The following is an 11,463-nucleotide window of genomic DNA, read 5'->3' as shown; positions in this document are numbered from 1 at the left end:
ATTTTTAATATCCTCGAAACAGCTGTTTGCTGAGTTTTTTAATACCTCATTTTAATGCTTTTATTTGTATTAGTACACACATTGAAATATTTTACTGATTTCTTAGTACACAATATTTCGACTGCTTTTTTACACTTAAAATTGATGCTCGCTTCTTTTGATTTGGAAGTTACTTTCAATGACGAGTATTTCATAAGTTGTGGTTTTCAAATTAATTTATAAATGTACAGCTTAATTTCTTAACTGTTTTGCCCGTACACCGCACGTGTGTCAGAATTTTTTTTTTTTTTTTTTAAGGGTCGTATACCTCGAGGCAGCAGTAAAAAAATATTCTAAACAACTCCGATGATTTATCCGTGTTTATTTGCTTTTTCTAGTTTACTGTGTTTTCAGTTCATAGATAAACTAGGTTGAGGTAAAGGAAAACGCTCCAGTTAAAAATTAACACAAATTAATAAATCAAATATATTCAGTAAGTTACCGCCCTACAGCCAGGGCTAAGGCAGAAATACATGAAATACACCCCCAGCTCAGTCAATTTTAGTCGAGGACTGCCTGACTTACTGAATTTACTTTAACTTACTGAAATTACTGTAACTTACTGAATATACTAGCATTGCCTTCAATCTTCGAGTTGAACCGAACCATTGCTGCGGTCACTCGTCTGGACAGTGCTAATTCTATATTAGCTACCAGTTTGTTTGGCACTCAAGGCTTCCTTAAGAGGTTTTTCGCCTCCAGCTCAGTCACTCCTATGCCGGGCTGATGAGTGCTAATAAGCACGAAACTGCAGTCCTCGGCTGGAGTTGACTGAGCTGGCGGTGTATTTCATGTATTTCTGCCTTAGCCCTAGCTATAGGGCGGTAACTTACTGAATATACTCTTTGTATTGTTTAGTCATCTTATAAGTTTTTTTCTTGTCAATCCAGTGATTAGAAAATTGCTACGAACATTAAAAATTGGAAAGTGAGCAGAGCTACATAATTCACAAAAAAATTTTCTTATTGACAGTTACTGTACAATTTAAATTTACACAGTATAGGTAACAATCCCTTCAAAGTAATTGATATTTACTTATATGTTACATAGTTAAAAGTTTTTCGTTGAAATATGATGCTTGTCCAGCATTTTTCAATCGTGTTCATATGTGCCCAAGGCTTTTTCGCATATGCCCCCCTATAGTGGGACATGTGAACAATTGAAAACATTTTTAAAAAATTCTATAAAGTAAATTCTATAACTCTTGGATTTCTTAAGAAGTTCTAAACCTCCAGTTCAGTCACTTCCTATACCGGGCTGATGAGTGCTAATAAGCACGAAACTGCGTCATAGACTGAAATTGACTGAGCTGGCGGTATATTTCATGAAATAAATAAAATACCTGACTGCATATTTAAATTTACGTAATTGATGATCACAATTTTTTTTAATTGAAAATGCTCTTCTTAGGCAGAATATGAACAATAAACGAAACAGTTAATTGGCTAAGCAATGTAAGGAAATATCTGCAACGAATCATTTCATGAATACAGATATTGGTAGGGTACTGGACTAGTAACTGAGCTGCGAGGACACATGCTACAGCTGAGGTCAAAAGCTTTTGCCTTTTCGATATCAAATTGATCATTTATACTGTCTCTTATCTTTCTATTTCTATATAAAAATGAAATGAATTAGTTTTAACAAGCTTAGTAAATATCATTTAGGTAACATTGTGCCTGAAATAATACTAATGCGAGATTTTTGAAATTGAACTTAAATTGCAACTTTACAAGTAAGAATTATTTTTAGCACAACAATTTGAAATGGTTATAGTGTCAGAGATATATTGAAAAGCTAAAAAAAATAAATAAATAAAAGACTGAAAAAATGTATCAAAGTAAAATGATTTGATAATGCATAGAAAACATATGGAAGAAAATTGCGTAGACGATAGATCAAAGTAACTTTAATTAGAAAGCTTTTGATTTTACTGCCAGAACAGAATCGACAAGTTCGTCAAAAACCTTTATTATTTTTCAGACATGAAAATTACTTCTTCACTTGGGAGCAGCAACATCCGAATGCAAAAAATATCAGTTTTACAAAAAGTGGTCGTAAAGTTTCTTAATTCTGTTCTTGTTCTATTTACCATTTACTTTCGATCCCAGTAAATGTTTTAACACTTCAAGAGATTATTGTCTTATGCTACATCAGGCCCGGCTCCTGGGGTAGGCGACCTAGGAGGCCATTTAGGGGGTTGATTTTTGGGGCGGAAATTTTCGAAGTTGAAACATTTTTTTTCTTAAGTATATGAATCCTATCTGTTTCAGTGCTATAAGATCACTGCTTCAATGCTTAAAAAAAATAAATAATAATAATAATAATTTTGAGTGTGTACCAGTGCTTGGAATATGTAAAACATAGTTCGAAGTTGAACTAGAAATTCAATTTAATTTTAGAGGCGGCTATTTGCGTGATTTAAAAGTCTTTTGAAAATATTAACATCTATTTTATTGCATTAAAATGCATTACTTTAATGCTGAAAAAGATAATTTAAAGTTTGTACCAGTGCTGTGCAAATCCCAGTTTAAAATTTAACTAGAAATTCACTTTGATTTCAAGCACTATGTTATTATTATTATTTTATTAATATATTTTTATATTATTATTATTATTATTATTCAATAGGGGGGGGGGCGGCACTTGTCAATATTGCCTAGGGCGGCAGAACTGTTAGGGTTGGCCCTGTTACATTAGGAATGTACATGTAGTTTTACTTTTAACTATACTTAACTAACGAGTAACATTTTGTTGTTTTATCCCTAAGTAAAACTACTGATTGTCGAAAAAACTTAGAATTTAGGTAAATGTGATTACCGAAAAGCTAACTACTATTTCGTGGACACATTTCAATTATAAACACTGTCATAGTTGTTGTTGTTGCATTGAAAAAGTTACTACTTTAAGGACAGATTCCTATCAAATTTGGTAAAATCTGACGTAGGTTGTTGTTTTTGCATCGAAAAAGTTACTACTTCGTGGATAGATTTCAATCATAAATTTAACCTGGTAAAAACTAGATATAGGTTGTTGTTGTTGTTGCATCGAAATAATTACTATTTCGTGGATAGATTACAGTCATAAATTAAATTTGGTAAAAATCAGATATAGCTTGTTGTTGTTGCATTGAAAAGTTTACTACTTAATAGGGTCATTCCATAGAAATGTCAACCTCAACCTGCGAAATTTTTTTCCCACAAAGACTTAATTGTGACCTATCATTTCATTCAGCATACTTTCTAGTACATAAATCCAATAACAGTTTGCAAAAATTTCATTCGGTGTTTTTCTTCTGGCTCTAAACGTGCGAGGTTGTAGAAAAGGCTTAGCATGTGCAAAAAACATGCGTCTACGTTTTCTTGTGTAATGTAAAATATTTTGCAAATTTTTAAAAGAACTATGTTTATTCTAAATGAATAGATGTTGGCCCAATAAAATTAACTGTTCTTTTTACATGCATTATAAGATAAGTCTTTTAACTAGTTTGGTTTTTTCAATGAAAATATTTACGTTACGTTAGTCACGAAAATGTACTAATTTCTGCTTAAAAACTAAACCAGATGATTGAACCAAACAGAACTTTTTATTTTCTTACATCTGTGTCATATCTACCTAAAAAGTGCAAAATATTTATTTTAGTATCAGTAGATATAAAATAATTAGTGTGACTAACGTAACATTTGAGCTGTGACTAACGTAACAGTTTGCCTGTGACTAATGTAACATTTTAAAAATGACTGCTAATATTTAAAACTTATTTAATTTAATGTAAATTTTCATGAGCAATTTTGAATATGTAGGCATTCTATATTGATTAAAAATATAAAGGGTGAAAAATACCAGTAATATTACATTGTAGACCTTCTGTTTACTTAGAAAAATACTTTTTTAAAGGTCTTTATAAAGATGCTTCCAATTTAAAGAATTATTAAAAAAGAAAAAAAGTGAGTAAAGCAAAATGAGTACTCTGCTGAATGTGCACTCAACACAAGAATCCAAGTTTAAGAAGTAAGATGATAGAAATACAGTCTTAACAAAGGAGAACGTCTCTATTTTTTAGAAAATACATCTCCACCTATTATTAAAATGAAGTAACGGCTGCTCGTTGGAAAACATTTAAAGATGTTACATGATACAGTGACGAGACAGATAAGCGCTGCTGCCATATATTTCAGAAAATACAAGAATGATCATTTAAAAATTCAAACATTTGCGGTGATATCTGGAATTAAAATGCATTCTGCAAAAACGTTCGAATATTTTTTTCTCAATATTACATTTTAATTCAAAAGGATGCACAACACTATTCGTTCGATGAATCAGTAAACCTTAAAAAATAATATGCCATTGAAAAGTACTACGGAGTTTCTTATAACGATAACTAGTACATCAGCAGAAAACTAGAATTCAGTGAAACTACCAACTTGCAAAAAGTTAATTTTTTAAAAGATAGATATTTAGGATTTAATTAGTCCAAGAATGATGTTATTTAGTTTGTAAAATTATTTTTTTTATTTATTTTTTTTCGCACATTCAAATTGAGTTAATTAAACTGAATCCTTCCATTCAATTTTTTACACTAATATAGAAAAAAAGTAAAGAAAGAACCATAATACAACACAAAGAAGGTTTCTAAAAAGTATAAAAGTAATATAAGAGCAAGAAATTAATTATAAAAGTTTTTTATATGCATTCATTGCTTGCTATTCGATGGTTACGTTAGTCACGTTACGTTAGTCACACAGTTTTTCGGAAAAGTACCATTTAGGGCCAAAAAAGATTCGTCTGTAACAAATCTGTAGTACGATTTAAAAAATAGATTGTTTACCTCTTACAAATATATCGGCCAATTTTAAATGTCTGCGTAAGTTTCAGAAAAATTTGCCTCGTAACATAAGCATTGTTTCTCAGGGTTGCAAAAATGTTACGTTAGTCACGATGCCTTTTTTGGTGAAAAAACACCTGCCAGCGCTTATTTTGCTTCAAATTCTTGGTAGAAATGAAAAATAGTCACCTTGTACATTTTAAATCTGTATATTAAACGAAAACACATTTATTTTTACTCCCGATGTAAGTAAAAAGAGTTTGAAAATCAGCTGCGAATGTTGCGTTAGTCACTATGGAATGACCCAATAGCCAAATTCTTATCATAAATTAAATCTGGCGAAAATTTGACATAAGTTGTTGTTGTAGCATAGAAAAGTTAACTACTTCGTGCACAGATTCCTATCATAAATTGAATTTGATAAAAATCTGGCATAGGTTGTAGCTCCAAGGTAAAGATGTAATAGAACGAGCACTTCTTAGCTCATCAAAAATAAGTGAAAGAATCTTCTTATAAAAAGTTTATACAAGTTTAACTTCTAAGAACATAACCTTTGACACGGTGAAAAGCAAAGTATCTCTTTCCAGAACAAAAAATATACTGTTCAACAGAAAAAAAAAGAGCTTCAATGGACTATAAAGCGATAGCCTCTCTGCACCTGAATCAATGCTTTATGTGGAAGAAAGTGTGTTCTTTCTCGGATATTGATCGGTTTTCCTCCCTTTTTCCTTTCGGTTAAGTGCAAAAGAAAATAGTGCGCTGGAGTTAAGTGCAATTTGAGATGGAGGGATGATATATATGGATTCATGTCATTCCTTGCAGAAATGTAAACAAAATGAAGTCTGAGAAGACAGTGAAATGATTCCTTTTTCAGAGGGATTCCCAAAATGTCTGCTTTAATTATGTAGGAATTTACGTTTCGTACTTACAGCTATGATTAAATTGCATAGTATTTTTAAAAAATTGGTTTTTAGGAACTTGGATGTTAGTTTTGTTGAATGAAAATCAAGCATAAATTGTGAACTTTTTCAAGTCTTAAGTCTCGGTAAACGTCGAATGAGTAAAAATTCATTAAAACAAACTATGAGAGCAGAGAAAATATATTTTTAAAATCATTCAATGAGCGATAAGTACTTCAAAAAAGGTTTTTTTAAACTTTAAATACTTCATTATTGAAGTTGTAAGTAAAATGACGTTTATGAAGTCGCATTATAGTATTTTCTTCAACCCATTTGTGCAACAAATATGATAATAAAGCAACTGGAGACAAAAATAATAATTAGGCTTTGACTGAAAAATAATTTGTGACTGATTTTATCTTTTAGCGCACCAGGAACCTATGCTATAAAAATTAGGGACATTTTCATTTGGGAAAGTGTTAAAGTCTCAATGACATATCCATTTCACACAGTCAGCAGTGGCAATATTATGGTGAATAAACAACATTATCATATGCAATAAACCAGACAGCCCGGTCATCACATCCAGAGACTTCAGTTTCGTTCGTATTAGAGCTCCTCAGTCAGGAATAGTGAATAACTGGGCTGGAGGAGGATGTCTGTGTGATTTGTTGGCACTCTCAGTGGGATTTGTTGGCAGTCTAAGCTTCAGTGAGATGACACCTGCCTCCAGCTCGGTTATTCAATATTCCAGACTGATGTGTTCTAATAAGAACGAAACTGAAGTTTCAGGATGTGATGACCGGGTTGTCTTTTTATATTGCATGTAGTTCTGCCTTAGCCATGGATTAGGGGTAGTAATTTACTGCTAAACATTTTCATAACTCAGGTCAACAAATCTATTTAATTATTTATTTATTCACTATCCCTGAAACAGTTGTTGACATAAGAAGTCATCATTCAAATTGATAATATTATTATGAACTTGTCAACTATATTGTGCCCATTATAGAATTATTATGCTTATACGGTGAACTTGACTGCAGCGTAGACGATGTAACAATCGACTGTTCTGTTGTCCTATTTAGTTAATAATGATCAATTTGGTGGCAAATTTTAAGACAAAAATGTTGTTTCGAATAGGGAGTTAATTTGGCACTATTGGAGATGATTGGCGAGATACTATACTGAATCGACGTTTGGAACAAGAAATTATGAGACTTTATTTCTGCATCGGTTCACGACGAACTAGGGTTGAAAAGTTTCAAAATGCTGTGTTTTTTTTTTTTTTTTTTACACATCTCAATATATTTTTTGCTCAATTTTAGATTTTTGACATTAACAAAACCTGTAACTTTTTGCAAGTGCCATTTCCCATGCTTATTATACTTTTTAGATGCATAGAAAAGTGTCCAAAAAATTATGCATTCAAAAAATTTCTTTTCATGCCTATACATGAAAATGCGCTCGATTTTTCGAGTTATTGAGACAGAATTATTAAACAGGCGTACAAGGAGGTAGTTTGGGGCTTACATTAGATCTTTTTAAACCCCTAATGAAAGCTTTCTCTTAAACTGATCATTTGATAAGTCAGTTTGTTGCATTTATTTACGTTTATTTTTAATTTTGATCAAAACACTCCTTAGTTGTGTATAAGCTACCTTATTAGGATTAGCAATAATGTTAAAACCAAAGTCTCTGGGGATGTTTTTAACTGATTCGCTATCATATTTTTGACTAGTCCGCTGATATGTTAACAGTGCTATTACTTGCCGCACCCCGGTGACGAAAGTGACATATCTCCAAAAAAAGGCATTGAAGAAAATCAAGGTTTTATGTAATTGCAGTTTTAGCCAACTTGGTCTCAAATATTATAATGCTGGCAAGAAATTATATTGGGATTTTTAGTGGTTAGTTTTTGTTGTGTTAATTAATAATGCCCATAATTAAAGGTCGAAAAATTTTCTTTTAAATTACAAAATTTTAATGATGTGTCGCTATTGATTATATCGTTTTCACACCACCACGCACCAGTTGTGCAAGTTAACTTTATACGCGTTTTGTGGAGAGAAAGAGCATTAAATTTATATTTAAAATGAATAATCAGTATGTTTTTTTTAAATTTTGAGTTGAGCCCCTTTCTTTGTCGATGTGCGACATGTTGCCGTAAGTTAAAGAAAGTATGTTGGGAAAAAATTAAAAAATAATCATTATAAAAACTAATTAAATTAATGATTCATCCGTATTTAAAGTTATCCTTCCACCCAGAGACACTTCAAACCATGTGCGCAATACGATGGCCAATAAATTTAATAAATAGTGAAATTTTGGAATAAAAAAGGGAAATTTCAGATTTGTTTCAAAATTTTCAACTTTCATTTCATAGTCTTTAAACGTTGCTACAATTTATTATATTGCACAGAATCAAACAATGTAAGGGACGAGATATTTCAATGACTTCATATCTGCATGTAAGAGTAGTTTCCAAATAGTGACAAGAATTATTGGATTACACAACTCGCTTTGTGGGGCTGACCACTTTTTTTTTTTTGACTCTTAATGTAACAAAATAACTTCTATTATCTTGCCAGCAGAGTGCAGCATCGTAATCTTTGCATTTTTTTTTTTTTTTTTTGAAGTTCAATACATTAAAAACTATGGCGTAAAGTTGACCCGCAAGATTTTAAGGGCCCTAAACGACTAAACTTGTAAGAACATAGTGAGAAATCTTTCCCAGTAATTAATCGCCTACTGTTCAAGAAAAGCCTCCACTTGCTTTATTCAACAAAAAAATCCTCCTTTTCATAGTGTTAAATGGGGCTCTACGTACTCCAATGTAACACACACACACACACACACACACACAAAAAAAAAAAAAAATCAAGATTAATGGATCTGTTGACGGATTTTTTCTTCTGAGACAAATGCCAACTGCTATTCAACTCAACAATAGTGAAACTTTCACTACTGGTGCATAACTGTTGAAGCACATCCTCACTTTAACAGAGATCTCATTCCGTCTTCACACTACCAACCTTTAAGATTTGGCTTCTTTTCTACGCTGAATCAATGCCGACTACCAGATGTTCAACCATGAATCAATCAAGAATAATAGAATTAAAGTAGAATTTAGGTTTTACTTGTGAAGTTTAAGCATGCGTGACTCTAGTTTTATCCTTTTACTTAGCTCTGAAGTCCACAATTAGTTATAAGCAGTCACTCAAAACAAATAACTTCAATGTTTTCTCCCTAACTCTCATTTTGTCCTTTCGAGGTGTTTCACACATGTTTCATTTTCTTCAATTCTAATTACAAATTGAATTACCTAAAAAAAGGGGGGGGGGGCTTAAAGACACACGATAGAAATGAAACATATATATTTTATTTTATTTTTTTACATTCTGAACTGTCAGTTTACCCGCACGGTTATCTCTCACGTCATGCTCGTGTTCTTTCTGCGCCTGACTAAAGCATATTCACATCAAAATTGTTTACTTTAATAAAGAAAAAAGATTATAAATAACGAGAAAATTAAAAAATACTCGAAATCCGCACTTTAGTTGTTGCCAAAAACAATAAAATAAAATAGTAATTATAAAGTTAATTTTGTTAATAAAAGTTGACAAACTAATTTCGAGGCTAAACTGAAGCAATGTGGATTACGCTTTTGAACTGATGACTTGGCTTAAAAAGAAATCTTGTAAAACCTGCATTATTTGAAAAGCTTAAACTGCCCAAAATCTACAAATATGTGCATTGAAATTAATTTGTGGAATACTTTTACTAAACTTTATAATTACTACTGTTTTTCATTGTTTTTGGCAACAATTGAAAATTATCCACGTCACTTTTTTCACACAAAAAGCTTGTGGCTCAGAATTTCAAAAGTCTTACACAAAAAGTGTTTCACTGCAAAGTTCCCTTTGAATGTTTGCGATTAATTTTGCAAAACAAAAAAAGCTTGCTCTTTAAAAGTTTCCTTGAAAACGAAACTCTCCCAAATTGGAATAAATATCGTGATCACCCTATTTTCAAAACTGAATTCTGGTGATTCGTGCAAACAAGCATTGTAAAGGCTTCTCTAAAATCTCCTTCAAAATGAAAATATTTTTTTTTCCTTTCCTATTCCAGGAACTAAATTCGATCTGTGATTCTTTTTAACTCTCCATGGCTCGTGAAAATGAGTGACACACGCGTGAAAGTTTTTCTCACTCCATCTATTTCCCACAGAAATGTGTTCAATATGTTTTTAGCTCAAAGTATTTCACTTTCTGTTCACTTCAAACACCAAGTGTTAATACAAAATAGTTTTTCATGTCACAAATAAAATATTTGATGAAACAAAATTTAAAAAACAAAACAAAAAAAAAAATCCTCTTCTTGGCGCAAGATTTGGAGATTCAAGTGATATTTTTTAAATTCCCACCATTAGTTCACACTCTCTTTATATTTACATATCTTGCTCAAAATGTCAGACATTAATAAAATACTTTTTACTCATCCACTCAAGTTCAAATACATAAAATTTGTAATGGATGGCATTTGATATTTATAGTTTTTTTTTTCAAATATTAATTCATTAATTAAATTTAATTTGTATTTTGACACTCAATATTGCTGTTCTGTCATACATATATACGTATTTATATTGATAGTGCAATGGCCACCGCTTATATGAATCACGTTTGTGCTAAACAGTTTTTATTTCATAAAGCGGCTGATTCAACAAAGCGGTGAATGGGGTTGTTTTCTTCAGTCAAAAGTAGTACTTTTAGTCACTGAAATTGATAAAATAAGCAAAAAAAAAAAAAAAAAAACCATGGACCCAGAAAATACTTTCATTTTCCGCACAGTTATTTTTTAAACTGTCCGATTTTTCAAACAAATCGTGGTCTATATGACGTCACAAATGATGCTTTTTGGCGCATCTTTGTACCGCGTTTCCACGTTATGATAATCAAGAAGCGAATTAAAATTCCGCTCTACGATTGCTACACTGTAAAAAAAATCCGGAAACGTTTCTGAGTATATCGTGCAGCTGCGGTTCATGAAATTTTCAAAAACGTTTCTGAGTATTTCGGAATTCTCTTTCTGTAATGTCCAGAAACGTGTCTGAGTATTTCGGAATCCTCTTTCAATGTTTCTGAGTATTTTGGAATACTCTTTCTGTAATTTTCAGAAACGTTTCTGAGTATTTCGGAATCCTCTTTCCGTAATTTCCAGAAATGTTTCTGAGTATTCTGTGCAGCTGTGGTTCATGAAAGTTTCGAAAACGTTTCCGAGTATTTCGGAACTCTCCAAACAATTTTCAAAAACGTATCCGAGAATTTCAGAATCCTTTTTCCGTGATTTTTTCTAAAATATAATTTTTTACTATAGTATTGCATACCATATCAGTTTCAGTTCTTATATATCTAACAGCAATGGAACAAACAATTTTAGAATCATTCGTGGATTTTTTTTTCTTTTTCTGAATTTCTGATGACAAATAGCATGGTTAACAGCATAACATATGCACAGTTATAAATTTTTGAAAATTTATGAAATAATATAGTAGTTTCATTCCTATTCACAAAATCGTCAGGGGTGGGGAGGGGGGTACTTTCTCAAAAGTGGGATTGTTTGTTAAACAATCTTAAACTTCAGTTTTTCTCACAATATTTTCAAGACAAAATTATCAACATATTGTATTTTTAA

This window comes from Uloborus diversus, chromosome 7 (assembly GCF_026930045.1).
Source record: "Uloborus diversus isolate 005 chromosome 7, Udiv.v.3.1, whole genome shotgun sequence".
Lineage (NCBI taxonomy): Eukaryota > Metazoa > Arthropoda > Arachnida > Araneae > Uloboridae > Uloborus > Uloborus diversus.
This window is presented reverse-complemented; position numbering follows the sequence as displayed.